The sequence below is a fragment of the Papio anubis genome, chromosome 2, assembly GCF_008728515.1.
Source record: "Papio anubis isolate 15944 chromosome 2, Panubis1.0, whole genome shotgun sequence".
Taxonomy (NCBI): domain Eukaryota; kingdom Metazoa; phylum Chordata; class Mammalia; order Primates; family Cercopithecidae; genus Papio; species Papio anubis.
This window is the reverse complement of record NC_044977.1, coordinates 85,723,292-85,743,300: the sequence shown is the minus strand read 5'-3', so window position 1 is coordinate 85,743,300 and position 20,009 is coordinate 85,723,292. Positions and strand designations below refer to the sequence as shown.

At 40.8% G+C, this 20,009-nt stretch overlaps 1 protein-coding gene across 5 annotated transcripts in view; it reads left to right on the top strand.

Moving 5' to 3' along the window:
• Window positions 1-20,009, top strand: part of CACNA2D3 (calcium voltage-gated channel auxiliary subunit alpha2delta 3) — a 928,576-nt gene that overhangs the window by 655,859 nt on the left and 252,708 nt on the right. The window lies entirely within an intron of this gene.

Here is a 20,009-nt window from a genome sequence, read left to right as displayed (position 1 = left end):
GCCATGCTCAGGGGTGTCACTATTGCTAGGCAGTGTCAGTCAAGGTGAAAGGGATTGTGGAGTCTCAGGTTGAGTTTGGCCTGAAAAGCACCGTCTCCACGGTCAGAAATTCTCACTTCGTGGTATCTCCTGCTGTGCACTATTAACCAGCCCATTTGCCTATTGGTACTTGATTTCCCTGTTTGATTTTGGCACCTTCTTTGTATTTTTATTTAACTTTCTGTTATGGGTGGTCTATGGATGTTTCTCCAAGAAGAGTTTCTTTCTCTGAGCTCTGCTCACTCAGCAGAATGCCTCCACATGACAGATGCCTAGGAAACATGTCCTAATCAATTGATTCTGTCTTAGGTCCATCACCAGGAATTTGCTAACGTCCATGTGCATATGACATTATATGAAGACTGATACAGAGCTGGGTTATACCCATTTGTTATTCTTTCTCAGTGCTCAGTAGGAATATAAAGGGTTGCCAGAGGGTATGAGAACCACCTTAGACCATGAGAAGCAAGGGCAGACGTATTCAGAGCAGAAGCAAGGACAGAAATATGGAGGCAAAATAACGAGGAAGAGAAATGCAAGCTAAGTTCATATGTGATTAGACACTTTCCATTTTTAGCCTCATGGCTTACATTTGCATAATTCTTTTAAAAAGAAAAATTAATTATTTATGACTCTAGCTTTTAACCAAACTGTGCATTTAAAGTAATCACTCTGGGTAATTTAAATAAAATCTTTTCTGTAAACAGTTTATGCTCATTAGAATGAGAAAACTGTTGGTTTATTCAATTAAAAGGATATTATTGCCAGTTTGGATTCTCTCTCTTTTTTTCCACTTCATAATAGAGGGCAGTCACATTGAGACAGATGGGACTTAATTAAGTTGTCTCAAAAGTAACCAGATTTTGCTTTAAAAAAAAATTTACAGAGGACAGATTCCAAAAGACTTTTCAAAAACCAAATCACCATTTTAGAGCTCTGAAGTTTTTACCCTTTACTCTGATGGACAGTCAGTACAAAAATAAGTTTGTTTCCTGGCAAGCATGTAGGACTTTTCACATGAGCCCAGCAGCAATCAGAGAAGATGGTTCTAAGCAAAGCTCTCCCCTACTGTGATCTCTAAAGAATGCAAAAACAATGAACCTGCTTGGTGCTTCTGTAGGTTACACCATTCACTATGGTAAAGAGGCTTTTCCAAAGAAGCCATCTGTATTTTCAGGATATTATTATCTTTTGCTTACTGGTTAGTTCCCTGAATATCCATGGTTTGTGACAGCTCCTGGGGAGTGTGACACCTGAGTGTTTTCCCAGAGCATGGCAGGTGTATAGCTCTGCACTGAAGGGTGAGCAGGCAACTGATGCCTGAGGTCTATGGTTGGCCCTCCTTTGCTGTAACATCAACAGTGTTATAGTAATTCTGATTGAATTGGGATCAGAGGGCCCTCTCACTCAGTCCCTTTGGTTCACATGTGGCACGCAGAATTGTGGGACTCCTTAGAGCAGAGTTCATGAACCACTGGAATAGATAATTTATAATATGTTGACATAGTGAATCAGGCTTCTTTAGCTGTGACAGAATTCCAGGTTGGCCAGACTTGTATGATTAAGGAGAATCAGTGGAATCATAAAACTGAAATGTCAAACTATAGCACTATCTTCAGGTAGGGCTAGCTCTAGGTGCCCAAATGCTGTTCAGGAATCTGCCTCTTGCCATCTCTTGGCTCTGTCTTCCTCTTGTGTGGTTTTATTTTCAGATGAGGCTTTTTCCCCTGTGTGCAGTCCAGATCGTCATCAGCAGCTCCAGATTTTTATCCTACTAGTGTAGCCCTCTGCCCTCAGAAGAAAGAAATCTCTTTCCTCATGGTTCCAGCTAAAGCCCTGGTGCCCACACTCAGGGCTTCTACCACCTGCTCATCTCTAACTGAACCAGTCATGTGGTCAGCAAGGTGGAGAGTTCTAATTGGCCAGGCAGGAGTCACGTGTCTACCCTTGGATTTAAGGGAAGGTGGAGTCAGCTCCTTCCAACTGCAAAATCTGAGAGTACGGGCTGAGTTTTACCTCAAAGGCAAATCAGAGTGCTGTTGCCAAAAGGAGGGACAGGTTCTGTGCAGGCAAAAAACTGCTGTTTTCTACAGACTCCTTTTAGATAGAACAGCCTATGAGTCTAAGCAAATCCTGTTACTTTTCTTCTGCATCCATGGAGATTTTGTTTTAAGTCCAGTGATGGAAGACCTATACCTCTGAAGAAAAGAAACTGATGTTTGTGTAAAGGGGAAAAGGTCTGGGGAGTGAGGGAGAGTAGAGGAGAAGATGACAGAAAATAGAAAATGCCAACCCATCTCAACCATCCAAAGTTCAGTCATCTTTCTAGGAAGGAAATGAATAAATTATATTTTTTCCTGTCATCTTAAATACTTGTTGGTTTACCACCCGATATCTCCTGTGATAAGTGAAGTGAGAGCCAAGACTGTAACAGGTTTTATCCCTCTACTTCCTGTGCTCCATGCAACAGTTTGGCAAGCGTTCTTTAAGCTCTTATTTCAACCAACTTCTGTATAAATGCCCAGAATTCATGGCTGTTTGAGCTACTTAAGCTTTTCAAATGTAGGCAATGGGGATATATCTGTGCAAAAGGTTTAATGTTAGATGGTTTGGCCTGTGTGGCCCAGGCATGCCAAATCTTGATCTCAAATGTCTTTCAGAGAGAGACAGAGTAACAGGGCCAGGTTAGAGCAGCAACCACTCTTGTTGATGATGGGGCAAAAGCCTCTTATAGCCTTCAGCTAGAATGCCAAAGGAGGAGGCCATCCCCCCCACAACTTGCTTTGTCTAGGTCAGTGTAGTGCAGTGGCTTTGTAGAGAAAGCTGGGTTGTATTTGTTTGTCAGGTTTTACTAATATTGATGTAATAAAATGAGTTGAGATGTATTTCCTTCTTTATTTTCTAAAAAAATGTTTTTGTAAGATTACTATATTTCTTCTTGAATGTTGGTTAGAATTCATTAATGAAATTATTTGAGCCTGGAGCTTTCTTTGTGGGGAAGTTCCTCTTTCCAAACTCATTTTCTTTTGTAGATATAGGGCTATTTAGATTTTTTTTATTTCTTAATATCAGTTGTTCTCATTTGTGTTACAAGGAATTTGTTCATTTCATGTGAGTTACTGATTTATTGGCATAAAGATGTTCATAATATTCTCAGATTTCTTTTAATGTCTTCAAGATCTATGGTGATAACTCCTCTTTCCCTAATATATAAGAGCAAATTTTATATATAATGATCACACATATATACATGCATGTATCTATGTATTTTTTTTAATTCTTTTTCTACGTTATTTTGAATTGAATGTTTTAACTTCCATTTTATCTCCACTTCTGACCTAGTAGCTACACCTCTTAGTTGTTTCTTTTGAGTGGTTGTTCTGTTGTTAGTTATTTGTTACCTTTAACTTCTCAGAGTCTACCTTACTTATAGTGAAAGAAACTTACAAGAGTATACCTGCAATGCCCCCCTTTCATACTACATGCTATTATTAAGATACTTTTTACTTCCACATATGTTATAAACCCTACAGTACATTGTTTTTATTTTGCTTGAAATAGTTAATAAAGTGAGGAAGGAATCTTATATTTATCCACATGTTTTTCATTTCTGGTGCTATTTATTCTTTTGGATATACTCAAACTTCCAATTGGAATAATTTTTCTTCAGTCTGAAGAATTTCCTTTAATTTTTCCTATAGTTCAGCTCTGCTGGCATGAGTTCTCTCAGATTTTTTTTTTTTTTTTTTTTGGTATGAAAGCATTTCTATTTTGCCTTCTTTTAGAGTGTTACTTTCACTCGATGCAGAATTCTAGTTTACAGTTGTTTTCTTACAGTGCTTCAAAGTGGCTGCTCTAGGATCATTTGGCTTGCATTGTTTTTGATGGGAAGTCACTGATAATTCTTTCTCTTCATCCCCTAAACCTAGGTGCCTTTATTTTATTAGCTGCTTAAGATTTTGTTGTTATGATATGTTTTCAGCAATATTACACAGTGCCTTGGTATTGTTTTCTTTTTGTTTGTTTTTCTTGAGATTCATTAACCTTCTTGGATTGGTGGGTTTATAATTTTTATCAAATTAAAGATATTTAGTCATTATTTCTTCAGATATTTTATTTGTTCTTCCACTGCTCCAAAACCATTCTGGACTGTCAATTGCACATGTATTCATCTGCTTGATATTATCCTACTAGTTACTGAAGTTATTTTTCAACTTTTCTCTGTGTGCTTCATTTCTTATTGTTTCTATTGCTGTGTCTTCAGCCTGATTACTTCTTCTGCCTTGTCTAATCTTTTGTTATACCCATGCAATGACTTTTTAAAAATTTTAAGTATTGTATTTTTAAACTTTAGGAGTTCCATTTGGTTTTCGGTTTTATTGGTTTCTGATTTGGCTTTTAATTTTTATTTATCCCTTTATTGTGTTCATGTTTTCTTTTAAATCTTTTATTATATTTTAGCCGCTAATTTAAAGACTGTGTTTGTGAATTTTATCATTTCTCTGTATATGTTACCTATTGATTGTTTTACCACTTATGAGTCACATTTTCCTGTTTCTATACATAGTAATTTTTGAGTGGATGATGAGCATAATGACATTGTGATGGTGGGCATTATGTTTATGAGTGTCTGGATTTTGTCTATTTTAAAGGAATGTTGAGTTTTGTTGTGGCAGTCAGTTAACTTACCTATATGTCACCTTGGCCCTTACAAAGCTTGTTTCTAAGCTTTGATTAGGTGGGTATGGCATATCTTTCACTCTAAGGCAACCATTTTGTTACTCAATTATTTAGAATCCAATTGGCATTTGGATTTCTCTAGTTTTTAAATGTGAACTTCAGAAGCAAATCTGCCTCTTTGAGCTTTGGGCCCAAGAGCCACTGGTAAGACCTGACTTTCTATACTAAGAGAAAAAACTCCCATTGGATTGCAAACAGCCACTAGGAAATACTGATATTTGATAAGAGTTACTCTATTTCATGATTTAATTGTAAATTAATCAACAGCATGAAAAATTCCACTGAAAATACACACAGATTTCAAAATTCTAGGAACATGTGTTTGGCAGACTGTGCTTGAAGATTGCCAAACCCCAGACTTGGGGGCTGGGGACCAAAATGTAGTTTGAGAGAATCAGCAATCCCAGCATATTAATAGACCTCCCTTTCACACAGGACCAAAATAAGCCTGTGGTATGGTTGTCAGTGTGTCAACAGGCTTGAGTGGAGAGCAAAGCTCTCTGTAGTCTACAAGCAGACCACTTCATTTTTATTTTTACCTTGTATTCCCTTCATTATCCATTAACAGATTACTTTAAGTTTTTAGGGCAAGACCAGCCAGACTATTTGACTTGATGATACTATCAGATCAAAAAACAGGCTTTGGAGTCAGTCACAGTGTCCTCATCTGCAGAGTAAAAATGACTGTACTTGAACCCTAGAGTTCTCAGGGGCCTTTCTATGAGGATGCATAGATCCCTTAGCACCTGGCCTGCCGTGGAGTAAGCACTCGACATAAGTGAGTTCTCATTAGCCATTGGATCCAGTCTTGACTTTCAGAAGTGCTTATGTGCACAAAGAGAACTAATATCAGGCAACACATGGCTTTGCTAGTTCTTTCTCTGACCCAGTGAACATAAAATATATTTACTGATGGGCCAAGGTAAAAACAATATGTAAGAGAATAAAATGTTCATAGATTTTCCCAGAAAAGAACTAGAATCACAGCATTCTTCACAGACTAGAATCATAGAGCCAAGAGTACCCTGAAGGATTCCCTAATCAGGAGCATCTCACAGAGGACTCTCTGTCTCCCACAGCTCACACCTCTACTCTGGACTGGCCGTTTACTGTGTTCATGTCTGTGAGACACAGACTTCATGGATAAAAGAGCTACATAGTCACTTACTTTTATTTAATAGCGTATTACGTTTTTCATAGGAGTAAGGAAATGGAAGGACAAAATTTAACCTTTGAGTTTACGTAGAGATAGGGATAGACGTAATCATCATTGCTGCCACAAAGCTCCATGAAGGCATCATTTCATCAGCTGTATAAGCTGTTTTCAAGAGCAACAGGGAACCCATTCTTCTGGAAACGCTTCTCCAGAGCTGTCTTCTGAATTATGTCCCTAAGCCAGATAGTTAGAGCAACCAGTTTTTTAACATGGGATTCTTTAAGATCATCTTTCAAGTGACCCTAGAAGAGGAACTGTTGTCATCAGACCACTTGTGCTTTGCTAAATGATGCTCTCTGTCTTGAAGGCAGCCATTGGTAAATTTACACTGGAACAAGCTAAAGTGACATTGTGTCTTTTGTTTCTAGGGTAAGTTCTAGATCAACAAGAGACATAGGGCTGTCTTTCTTCCCCTGGCTGATAATAAACTGAGACAGTGTTTCCCAGGAATGTATTTCTCTTTGTTCAGGAATGTTCTAACAGTAACCATGCAGCCAAGGAGATAGAAGAATACAATGATGAACCTGGCATTTGCCCTTGCTGTGGCCACCTCCTATTGTACAATTTCAGTAGGTGGTAGAAGCCCATGTCACTGTGATTAACTATCTTTAGGGAAGCTTCTCTACACAAAGCCACTATTTTGAGAGGTTTACAATTCAGCCATAAAATCTGAGGACAGCATTTAAAGTTGTGGAAGATAAGACAGTGTCATATGGTATCATATGGCTTTTTTGGTCCCCCCACCACCCCCATTTTTGAGCCATTTCACTTTTGCAAGTTCTTTTTGAATTTTTTTAACTTGAGACATAGCAAAACACAAAACATGATAAAAATATTTAAAGCACCTTACTGATTGTGTGACTTCTTGAGTTTGTAATTTCCTCTAAAGATGAGTTCCAGAGCTTTCGCACACCTTTTTGTCATTCTCTCAGTGACTCCCTTAATAAAAAAGACTCATAAACTTTTTGATAGCTATGTGATGTTCATATTAGAGCTCTTATATCTAAAAAGCTGTTTGCAAACTAAAACATTGCTATGCAAATGTAAAGCTCTATTATTGTTAAGTAAAAATAAGTAAGCCAAATAAGGAAGCAAATATAGACTCTAGGGAGTTGCTTGAGAAATCTAGAAGATCTGCTTTGTAATAATATATTTTATCCTAGAAGATCCCATCCCTTTGATAGGTGCCCCTCTCCAACTGTGAAAAATCCCATGAAAACTGTGACACTTAAAATATTACTCATTTCAGCTACTGTTTTATAAAGTTATCAAATATTATCTGTCCTAACAAATGCATAGCTTTGCTGCTTTTTGAGCATTAAACTTCTCAAACTTTGTAATTCTTCATTATGGCTACCAAAAATGTTAAAGCTATTTTATCCAATGTCTTTACACAGTGTTATTTTCTGTGAAAAGAATGTACCAGGCTGGGCATGGTGGCTCACGCCTGTAATCCCAGCACTTTGGGAGGCCGAGGCAGGTGGATCATGAGGTCAGGAGATTGAGACCACCCTGGCCAATATGGCGAAACCTCATCTCTAAAAATACAAAAAATACAAGAAAAAAAAAATTAGCCAGGCGTGGTGGTGTGCAAAACCACCACGTGGTGGTGAGTAGTCCCAGCTACTCAGGAGGCTGAAGCAGGAGAATTGCTTGAACCTGAGAGGCAGAGGTTGCAGTGAGCCGAGATCACGCCACTGCACTCCAGCCTGGGCAACAGAGTGAGACTCCATCTCAAAGAAAAAAAAGAAAAGAATGGATCAGAGTTTAGTAAGAAGAATACCACCTCTTCCACTACAGCATGTGTTTCTGTAATGTGAATTAGCTCCCACATAATTGGTAAATAGAGAATGATGTTACAAGACAGAATTGCATTGGGTCATATGACATTTTTCCTATGCTGCTAGAGTTTTGCACCACTAAGGAAACAACAGGTGAAAGCAGAGTACACCAATCCAGTAGCGAGCAGCAGCCTGCAGAGAGGTACGTTTCAGCACACAGAGTTTTTCACTTAAATCTCTTCCTCTGGGCTCCAGCTGGTCCCATGTTCTGTCTTGGATGTGTTCCCTGTTTGTTTCACCCCAAACCTGAGCCTTTTGCCCTTGCTCCATTATTCAGCTGCCTCGGTGCTTCCTTAAAGCTCCTGCCTTCAGGTTATTGACTCCTTCTTTAAAAAATGATAAAGTAATTTAATGTTTTAATCAAAACCTTAACATGTCATTTTAATTGTGCTAATAGTTTATGAAAGTTGTGCTTGTTTTTGTTTGATGTTCTAGTTACCAAGTTTCTAAGAGTTTGAGCTGTCTGTCCTAATCCTATTTTTCCCTTAAGTTCTGTTATTTTTAGTGTGCAGTTTTACAGAAGGTGAGGTTTCTCACTAATACATATCATATCATAGCAGAAATTCCTGGAGTTGTACTTATTTCATGCTCATTGTTGTTTTTATATTATAGACCAGGTCTGTGGCTAAAAAATATGGCACCAGCATTTTGCCTCCAGCTTTGTGAGTGTGTAGACTGCATATTTACTTGATTCTGCCACCTTTGATATTTTTTGCTGTGACAAAAACTGTTTATATACTCTTCCCACTGCAGACATGGAGGATGACTGAAGATTTTGTTCACTTTACAATGAACAAAGTGTATGTGTTGGGGGAAGTTCTTTCTGTTTGTCATTCTTGGGGGCCCAGTATTTCTAGTTAAGTTGCTACACAGATTTCTTTGTGGTTCAGCAGTTTGTCAGATCTCTGCAAGTTCTCTCTTGAAGACATCTGTTGAGTGAAGTAATGGCTTCACTGCAGACTCTTGAGTTTTTAGTAATTTTCTTCTGAGGGATTTTCATGCCGCCTTTTATAGGGAATATGAAGACCCTTTCATCTTTTTGGAGAGTTTCAAGTTCTTTGGCTCCCATCTCCCCTCGTGAGGTTTTCCTTGGAGGACCATTCTGGCCATTATTGACTCTCTGGGTTCTCCATGTCTATAACCTGCCAAACAGGCTCTCTGCCTCACACAGCAAGACCTATGTCTGTCCCAGGTGGCTGCAGAGCCAGGTGACGGGAGGCTGAAAGGAAATATCAGTACCTTCCTCTACTGCGCCCCCATTGGTACTTCTCTTCCTCTGTCCCTTTCCTCCCCTAACTTTCTCGGCATAGTGTTTCCTTATATGGACCTACATTGGCTCCAAGCTCACAATCTCAGAGGAATTACATGACATGCATAAATTATGAAACATTTTTGCAAATTAAGTTTTAATTAAAACCAGCAGCTTAGAGCATCCAACTGGAAGCAGTCACAATGTTGAAAAGTGACACTGGTAGGGTGGGAGTTCAGGAGAAGGTCTGAGTGGCTTTGCATCCTGTTTGGATATTTCCAAAATGAATGCTGCAGAAAAAGGCTTCCTTCCGTATCAGACCCTCCTTAATCTACACTGCTGCCTTCGACGAATGAATCCCTTTATGTCTTTAGACCCTGGACTGCCATGGGGACCAATATAATTTTCAAGCAGGAAATACAAATGCATCCTCATTGTAGTTTTACCTGGACTTTGCCAAATTTCCATTTGGTTCTACCAGTCTGCATTATCACAGAGAACTGGCAGAACCTCCAGCTCCCCCACATTGCCAAAACTCCAATTCAGATCACTTTTCAGCCGGATGATCACCCAAAATAAGGCTGAAGAATGACAATTTTAATTAGAACCTTATTTTTCAGATACAATGCAGAGTGCAAGCCTGATGAGAAATGACTTCTTATTGTGAGAATTTTCAGAACATTATAATGAGCAAAATGTCTGGGGCCTTCCCTCCACTGATACTCCTTAGCTATATGTAACGTGAGACTTGTTCTGGTCTGCCCATTAATAATCCACATTTTTCAGCATCTCAAAGAATGTCTGCCATCAAGTGAGTAATTTATGCAGGCTTGCCTTTCATCTAGGCAGGGCTGTACTGCTAGAGCAAAAACTCCAGATCTTTTCATTCAAAATTAAGTTTGAAAATCTGACCTTCAGTGACCAGTCCACATTGCTGCTAACTGATCTGGTGTAGTGGACGATGTGGTGCTCTCTGTAGACCTGCAGCAGAGCTAGCCACTTGGCCATTCAGGAATTTTGAAGTTTAATATTCTGTATGCCTTTTAACTCTTTCAGACCCTGGGAAAGGCTTATCCAGATAATCTGTATTTTAAAATTACTGGAATATCTTTTTTTTTTTTTTTCTTAGAGTCTCACTCCGTCACCCAGGCTGGAGTGCAGTGGTGTGATCTCAGCTCACTGCAACCTCTGCCTCCCAGGCTCAAGAGATTCTAATGCCTCAACCTCCTGAGTAGCTGGGACTAGAGGCGCCCAGCAGCATGTGTGGCTAATTTTTGTATTTTTTATTAGAGACAGGGTTTCACCATGTTGGCCAGGCTGGTGTCAAACTTCAGACCTCAAGTGGTCTGCCCATGTTGGCCTCCCAAAGTGCTGAGGTTACAGGCGTGAGCCACCGTGCCCGGCCTGGAATATCTTTAAAAATGATAATACATAGTGTTGGCTTGGGGGGTGGTACAATGAACATCAGAAAGAGAGAACCTTGGTCAGAGTGTAACTTGGGACAGCTTTTCTTGAGAGTATTTGGACTGAAATGTGCAATACCCTTTGGCCAATAATGCACCTTCCTGAAAAGTTGAGAGGGTGCTTAACAGTTTGACTGCGAGGATGTCCATTACCGTGCCATTCATGTTAGTGACAGCCTAGATCTCTAATAATAAGGAATTCAGTAAGTAACTTATTACATATGCAAATAATTTAAATATCATGAAGCCATTTAGCATGAAATTAATTGAGATCAGTGGTGGATATTAGCATCATAGGGAGCTTTAAGTGTCTTTTTTTGGCCTATCTTTTATATCTAATTTTCTACAAAAAAATGGCATTGTGTGATTTTTAAAAAGAAACACGTAGGGAAGTATATGTGTTGCCAAGAAGGGTCTTTCTGTTCATCTTTTCCTTGCTTTTAAACATACCGTTGGAAAAGAAAAAAAAAAAAAATTGAAGTCCCATCCATACCCCAAACTAGAGATTGAGAAATCACTTAAATTATATATGTCCTGGTAAGATAATACCCAAATTCATAAAAGCAACAAAATTTGGAATACGTAGATACTATTTTACCCCTAAGTTTTTCCAACAAAATTGGAAGGACTTACTGATATGCAGCAAAAATTAGAATGAGGATATGAATAATTTTAAAGTAGTAAAGTCAGCTATGTTTGTTTGCTTTTGTTGACCCTGTTTTTATCTTATCTTCCCCCCTGCAGGGTTATCTCTCTACCTCTGTTCCTACTCTTTCATCCTCTTCCTGCTTCGACATCACCATACTGGCAAGGGGTTAGCTGAAGCCGTGCAACTAGGGGAGGTCACTCAATTAGGGATTATGGAGTAAGGAACAGGGTGCCCACATTTAAAGAGCTAGAGAAGGAATATGGAGTGAAGGAAGTAGCACACTGGCACTCATGGGAAAGCCGGGATAGGGAGGGGAGAAGATTCCAAGGAGAAGGGTATTCAGAGAGATACCTTTTGTCTCCTTGACCTATCCAATATTATTATAAAGACCAGAATAGCTTCTAGACTTTGGAGAAATATGATCCCCTATGTGTTTGTAAGGAAATTTCATGCATAGCATTGGAAATCTTTTGAGGAAATTACTCCTGAGTATTTTTGAAGCTGAGCAAACAGTTATGGAAATATTTTGTTGAATCCCTTTATTTGTACAAGTAAAATCTCATTGTGATCTGCCATGGTGTGTACCTAAGAGATGGCCAACTGTAAGTTTCTATGAAAATAATAAGAAAAATTCAGTTCACTCAAGATGCTCGAATAGCTTGTACTGAGCTGGAAGCCATTAGAAGCTAGGTCCCGTGGATGTGGGGTTAGAAGACACCATGGGTGCTGAGCTCTGCTGCCTCACTGCCATGCCCTCCCTGCTCTTGGCTTCACTCTCAGGCCTATTTGATTATCTGTCCCCAGTAGTTTAGTTCTAGGTCTTTCCTCCCAGATTCTAGTCAAGAGGAAAGCTAACAGGGGAAAATGGGAGAGGGGTGTAATTGAAAAGTCTTGATTAGGTCACACGTCTGCCCTGAGCCAATTGCTGTGGCCAAGGGAAGGTGATGAGTTGACGGCTTGGTTCTAGGTAATGTCCACATCATGGGGCTTGGCCTCTTACCTAGGGCAAGGGATGCTCTGAAGGAAAGGGGTTAGATAATGAACGTAAAGAGACAAGTGTTCTAGATTTCTCATCTGTAAAATTGTAGTAATAACACTATTTTAGAGATAGGAGTCACACTTTGCCTAATGTACCTTGCTCAGACCCTATCATTTCTTCACTAACCAACTGTGATGTAGCAATGGCTCAATGAGAGAGGTTCAGATACCAGGTCTGTAGGGTCACCTGTGGACCATGAGGTTGGTGATTAGTGTAACCTCTCATATGCTATCAGATTGGAGCCAGCCCTAAATACTCTGGAGGTTACGAAGTCAAGGGATAAAAACAGCACCTGTTATGGGCCAGCTGTTTTTGTAAAGACTCGATATGCATTAGCTCGTTTAATCCTCACATTAATCTCATGAAATAATGTTATTACTACTATTTCACAGATGAGACCTCTAGAGTTCAGAGATACTATATTGTTGTCCAGGTTCTTATGGCTACTGAGTGGTAGAGGTAGTATTTGAAAGCTGGTCTACCAAGCTCCAAGGCACTGTTTCCTTTATTGCTTCTTCCTTTCTTCCTTATTTCTTCTCCTTCCTTTCCTTCTGCTCTCCTTTCTCTCTTTCTCTCCTTCTTTCTCTCTCTCCTTCTCCCTTCCTTCCTTCCTTCCTTTCATCCTTTCTCTCTCTTTCTTTCTTTTTTCTTTCTCTTTCTTTCTGTCCCTCTTTCTTTCTTCTTCTTTCTTTCTCTCTCTCTTTCTTTCCCTCCCTCCCTTCCTTCCTTTCTTTCTTTTTCCTTCCTTCCTTCCTTTTTTTCTTTCTTTCTTTCTTTCTTTCTTTCTTTCTTTCTTTCTTTCTCTTTCTTTCTTTCTTTTCTTTCTTTCTCTCTCTCTCTCTTTCTCCCCTTCTCCCCCTCCCTCCCTTCCTTCTTTCTTCCTCTCTTCCTCCCTTCCTTCCCTTCCCTCCTTCTTCTCTCCCCTCTTCCTTTTTTCTTTTTCTCTCCCCCCCGATCTTTTTTTTCTTTCTTTCCCATTTCCCTCTTTCCCTCCTTCCTTCTTTTCAACAAATATACACTTAATTCTTACCTAGGGCCAGACATAGGTCTAGTTCCTAGGAATACAACAATGAATGAGATAGATACAGTCCCTCGGTAGATCTTATATGGAGAGGTCATCAAAAAACCTGAACAAGTAAACAGGAAGATTACAGAGGGCAACAAATGCTAAGACAGGAATAAACAAGATGATATTATAGAAAGACACTTGGGGTAGAGATAATAACACCTGCCAGGAGAGGTGCCATCAGAGCTGAGATCTGAGAGATGGGAAGGGAATCAGTGAGGCACGTAAGTGAGGTAGTCAGAGAATTGACATGGAGTTGTGGGGACAGAGCATTAAGCAATCTGAGGAAAGAGCCCCACAAAGGCTTTAAGGCAAGTAAGACTTGAAGGACAGGCTGCCAAGTACCAGGCTTATACTTTCAGATTATTCTGGGTGCCCTGTAAAGGAAGGATTATATTGGAAGGCAGGAGTGAACCTGGAGAGACCAGATGAGCAGCAGTGGTGGCTTGGTGTGGGGTGGCAGAAGTGGATGGACGTGAGACAGAACCTGCACTGCCAATTCTTAGCTCATCAGAGACCCCTTGGCATAGGTTGTAGAGTTTGAGCCATTTAACAGAACTTTCTTTGCTCTATAATAGAGCAGGGATCTTTATCCACATTGCTTAATGAAGAAGAATGGAAGATTATACATGCAAGCATCCACAAGGAAAAAAATGAACACACAGAACCTTAGCAGCAAGCAGGGATTGATCATTCATTCATGAGGCCCGAGGCAAAGGGCCAGTTTTACAAATGGAATAAACATATGTAGGCCAGGCTTTTTTTGTTTTACACAGTTGGCAGGAAAATACTTTGTTTCCTATTTGGTCTTTACATATTTCATAGTGAAATGTGTTGTTTTGATCAATAGATCTTTAATTGGAGTTTTATATTTGAAAAAGAGTCCACTCAAGTTTGGAACGTCGTTGAGCTACAGCACTAGATGTCCCCTCGATCACCCCCATGGCTCTGTGTGACACTCTGAGGTGGAAATGAAGTGAATTAGGAGAGTTAAAACAAAAACATGTCCCTCTGCTCGATGGGTATTTTTGTTTTTGAAATAAGTTTATTGGGGCCTCAGAGCTCTTCCTCAGATCTCCTTGTGCCTCACCTGTTGTTCCTCACAGGTTGCCTGCGCTGGCCCCACCTCATCATGTGGGCTGTCCTTGGTGGGATGTCCATGACTGAGTTCCGGGCTCTCGCTCTCCTGTGCCTGCACTCACCCCTTCGGTAACCTCATCTACATGCAAACAGTAACCAAGCTCAGGCCTCCTCCCGGGACACGAGCTTCATATTTCCAGCTGCCTACCCTACACCTCTGCCTGCAAGCCTAAGAGACATCTTGAACTTTTCTTAACTTTAGACAAAACTGGATTCTTGGTGTTTTTCCTCAACGACGCTTCTCCCATACTCATCTTCTCAGTATGCCTCTCGCATAGTCATCTTCTCAGTAAATGGCAGCTCCATTTTTGTATTTATCGAGGCCAAACCTTGGTCGCATCTTTGATGTCTCTCCTATCATCATCCAGGCTATCATCTTGATTCTCAACTCTACCTAGGGTCAGACTATTGCCTGCTGCTGCCTCCACACCACCAGTGTGCACTAATCCTGTTCTCCCTCAGTTTTTTTGTTTGTTTTGTTTTGTTTTGTTTTTGAGATGGCATCTCACTCTGTCACCCAGGCTGGAGTGCAGTGGCGTGATCTTGGCTCACTGCAACCTCTGCCTCCCATGTGCACGTGATTCTCCTTCAGCCTCCCAAGTAGCTGGGATTACAGGCACACTCCACCATGCCCAGCTAATTTTTTTGTATTTTTAGTAGAGACAGGGTTTCGCCATGTTGGCCAGGCTGGTCTCGAACTCCTGACCTCAGGTGATCTGCTCACCTCGGTCTCCCAAAGTGCTGGGACCACTGGCGTGAGCCACCGCACCCGGCCTCCGTCAGTTCTTATCTAGACCATTCAATAGCCTCCTCACCGGTCTTCCTTCTCAAATTCTGTCTTTGTTGCTCTCTGGCTTTGTGACCTTGTAGTTTGAACATCTGCAGAATTAGAGTAATAATAGAACTTACCTAATAAGATTACTGTGAGTTTTCAATAAGTTAATATAGGTAAAGCACTTCGAATGGTGGATAGCATGTCACAGCTTTCATAATCACCTGTCATTACTGCTGTCCTCAATGTCCTAGTGCATTACTGTCAGCCTTAAGATAACCTCATAGGCCAGAATGACTGCTAGAGCTCTAGCCATCACAGCCACCTTCTTGGCAGCAGGATGGAGGCAGTCCTTTTAAAGACACCATCTGGAAAAGCCACATCCATGCATATCTCATTGGCCATGACCGAACCCAATTAACCGCCCCTATCTTTAATAAAGTCATTTAGCTGAGCTTGGCTAAAATTGGGGTTTCTGGTACCAAAAAAGAAAAGCAGCATGGCAATAACTTTGCTACCAATTGCAGGTATGTGGTACTATGAAGGCCTGCGAAAAGAGCATATGACAAGAAAAGGTAAACAAGTCGTCTTTGAGACACAGACAACTGACCAGAGAAATAGGTGTTTGCCAGGCAAGTGGAGAGGAGTCTTAGGAAGAGTTCCAGGATGAGAGGACAGAACAAATGTATGTGACTGGAGAGGGCATGGACAATCTTCATGCTGTACCATTCACCTGATACACCACATGTTGAAAACCATGGTGGCTGGGTTCTCTGTCCTCCATCCAGACTCTTCCATAAGGAATGGTGCCAGGATTTCTCATCCCTGCTTTCTTTTATGGGTTGCCCAGATGGAATGGCCCATGAGGTCCCCAAGTCCTTTGGGGGTGTGGGTTTGTGCTGCTACTGTGTGGTCATGTGAGAAGTAGCACTGGTTGGAGCAGATGTGGGTCCACACAGAGCCGTGTCCTTAACTTTCAACAGGAACATTTCCTGACTAGGTGACCTTGGTTAGATACTTAACCATTCTAAATATTGTCTGTTTCCTCACCTATAAACTGAGAAGATACAAATATCTAATCCCGAGATTCACTACAAAAAGCAAAAGAGCTAAAACTGATCAAGCATTTAACCAGGTACCTGGTTTAAGGAAAAAGTCCAATCAACAGTGAGTATTTCTGTTACTGCTGTCACCTTTATCTTCATCATTTCCTCTCCTTCATTCCCTTCTGAATACACACGCTCCATGTTTGAATGTGAAGTTTCACCTGAAATGTATCCTGCACCCAGCTTTTCCTTAGGAGTGTGTAAACCCACACAGCACACCACAACTTTTTTCTTTATCCTTCTTTTGGAAAAATGACTTGAGGATGTATTCAGTTATACAGAGAATCTTACAATCTGCGTTGTGGGCCAGGAAGGAACCCAATGCTGCCTGTCCAGACCCCTCATGGAGTAAATGAGGAAATAGACCCAGCAAGGCAAAGCCTGGTTGGCAATGCCTGTGACAAGGTGGCTTTGAAGAAGAAAACATCTCCCCTGTGTGTTGAGGAAGAGATGTCACCTCATCTGGGGCCTCATGATGATGAGAAGTGCCCAGGCTGGTTTTATGCATATCCAGGAGTCACTGAGACAATCACTCAGAGACAGACACCTATACCAGGCATGTGGGAATGTAAGTTTCACATCTATTCCTCTAGCAGACATATTTTTCTCTTGAAGGCCATCAGCTTGGGTGATTAACATGGTGGTGGTGGGGTGTTGATTCAAAGATTCAAGGCAGTTACCCTGATTATCTTTCCTTGGCATCAACTCTGGGCTTATCCTAGTAATAAGGTAGCTTATTTAACAAGGAAAGTACCAGTTACAGGTTAGAGGACTTCACATTACGTATGGGGAAGATGCCTTCTCTGCCCTCTTGGAGTTTGTGACCTAGCAGGACAGAAAGGCATTACATGAAAAAATTGCATAGTCATTGGAGTTGTGCTCAGAACTATAGAGAAAAAGCACAGGAAATGTTTTGCCATTTCTTATTTATAACAAATGCTGCTATCTGGTTATAATATTCTTTATTTATTTATTTATTTATTTATTATTTTTTGAGACAGGATCTCACTCTGTTGCCCAGGCTGGAGTGCAGTAGCACTATCAGGGCTCACTGCAGCCTCAACATCCTGGGCTCAGGTGATTCCCCCCACCTCAGCCTTCTGAGTAGCTGGGACTACAGGCATGTGCCACCATTCCTGGCTAATTTTTTTGTATTTTTTGTAGAGATGGAGTTTTACTATGTTGCCTAGGCTGGTCTCAAACTCCTGGACTCAAGCAATCTGCCCACCTTGACTTCCCAAAGTACTGAGATTACAGGCATAAGCCAGCGCACCTGGCTAGTGATAAAATTCTTTCCAGTGAAACTCAGGCATGACTTCAGGATCCTTCTCAACATAGCCTTTCGTCTAGCCATTCCTAATTAGTCAGAGCTGCTTCTTGAGGCAAAACCGACGCCTATCCAAGACCTGGCCATTCCTCAGCCCTCTTTCCATCATCCACGTTACAGACAAGCACACTGGCCAGAGGCTGGAAGGCCTGTGCCTCAAGACTTGAGCCAGAGGCCAAAGCGGACCAGGTATCTGGCTGGTCTGGCCCCCAGGGCAGGGGCCTGCACGCAAGTCATGAATGCTGGGTGGTGATGTGTTGGGGAGCCAGCTCTCAGCAGCAGCATCTGTGGCCACAGAGGATCTGATGTAAATGTGTACTATTCTGCACTGAGACTCCTTCAGAGAGGTCCAGCCAGCTGAGGGCATCACAAGCTGTAATTTACATTATTTCAAAGCTCCAGTAGGAAAGTTACTCTTTGTTCTCCTATGTTATTGCTTGAGGAAAATATATGTTTTGCGGAGAGGTTGAGGGCAGTCTTAAACTGAGGACATCACCACAAAGACCTGGTCTGTCATTTTCCTTCCCAGGATTTCTTCCCATGTGCTTAAATGGATGAGTCAAAAAGAGGTGTTTCCTGCTCAACAAAGATAAAATTGAGAGAGAGAGAGAGAGAGAGAGAGAAAGGGCAGCTCTCCTGTCAAAGAGGCCTGCAAAGTCCAGCAGTTTGTGCAGAGCTTCACTTTGGTATTTATTTTGCACTCCATCAAACATTTGTCATACTCATGGCCCCTTGCTTTCACAGGACATAGCTGTGATTCAGCACAAACACTTTCCTAAGAAAATATACATTTTTCCTTCCACGATGTTCATGTATCCAAGGTTTCTTTTCTGTTGTGTGAAAAGATGTTTAATATTTGAGAAACTTTTTAAAAAGTGATTCCTCATTTTGAACTCGGTTTCTCACCTCGTGGTCCATTTTTTTCTGAACTCTTGAAAAGCACTGGAGGAGCTCATGAGCTTCCTTTTTGAATAATTCAGCCTTAACTAGGAGGAATGAATCAGGAAAACATCCTCGTATTTCTGTCTTCTTAAATTGGGAGACCTGTCTAAGATAAAAGTGTTGGAAATTGAGTGTTGGAGAAGTTGGAATCTGCCTTTCATAGACATTCTCAATACCATTTTGGAGACATCTCTGGGATCCAAAACATCTTGTTTGTTTGGTTCTGCTCTTTGTGGGCTCCATCCATAGGGGCAGGGGTTTAGGACAAGTTTAAGAGAGCCCTGTTCTTCTTGTGTCAGAAGAGAAAGCATTCTTCCCAGAGTAAAAAGAATGGGGAAGTCTGATGATTCAAGTGGAGACCTGAAGATGTCTGATTTAGTTGCTTTGTATTTTCTAGCACTTCTGATGCCATAAACTCTAGAGAGACAGAGAGCAAATTTACTGTCACAATTCCCAAGTGTTTGAGGTCTTTATTTATGTGTGAATTGAGTTGAATTTGTCTGTTCTAAAGTCAGGCAGCACAGTCCTGTGATTCTTTATCTATGGGACATTGTATACTTACTTAACCTTTAAGTTCCATTTTAGTTTTCCTCTGTAAAGTAGGGATACCTAGCATTAGGTTGCTGTGATTTAATGGGATAATACAAGGACGTAACAAAGTGCCTGGTGACAAGTTCATACTTGATAAATGTTAGTCCCTATGATGAAAAATAAATCTTGGTAATGATGTCATTCTTAGATTGAGTATTTAATACATGGATAATGTTAATTCCATTCCAGATTAGAAAAATGCTTTTCAAAAACACTGCATGCTATAATGGCAGTCATAATACTGTGGCGTTAAACCGTAGCCTAATAACTCTCAACACAGAAATATAGACAAATACATCTCGTAAATGTTCATCTTTTTCCACATACCTATTAATTTCAGTTCCTTGCCTGTGCCACTGGGAAAGCTGTTATGTCTTATTTTATGGACTGACTGACTGTCTTTTCCTTGTTCTTAGAACATCAGCTTTACTTTAAATGCACAAATACTTGTGCATACTCCCTTAACCACCAATAAAGGGAACAGTTAATGTGCTACAAAGCAAGAAAAATTGACTTTAAAAACAAGCATTTTTCTAACAGTCTTACCTTTATGTGCAGCAGGGTTTCTCAACTTTGGCACTATGGATATATGGGCTGGGCAATTTCTTTTTGTTGGGGACTGTCCTGTGCATTGTAAGATGTTCCACAGTATCCCTTGGCCTCTACCCTCTAGAAGCCAACAGCTCTCACTCCCTTCCCTTTCACCCCCTAGTTGTGACCACCCCAAATGTCTCCAGATAGCCCTCGTCCAGTTGAAAACTGCTGGTTAAAGGAAGAAGGAACTGGGTCATGGAATTGTGCCCTTTGGATCACTGGACAGAAGAGCCTC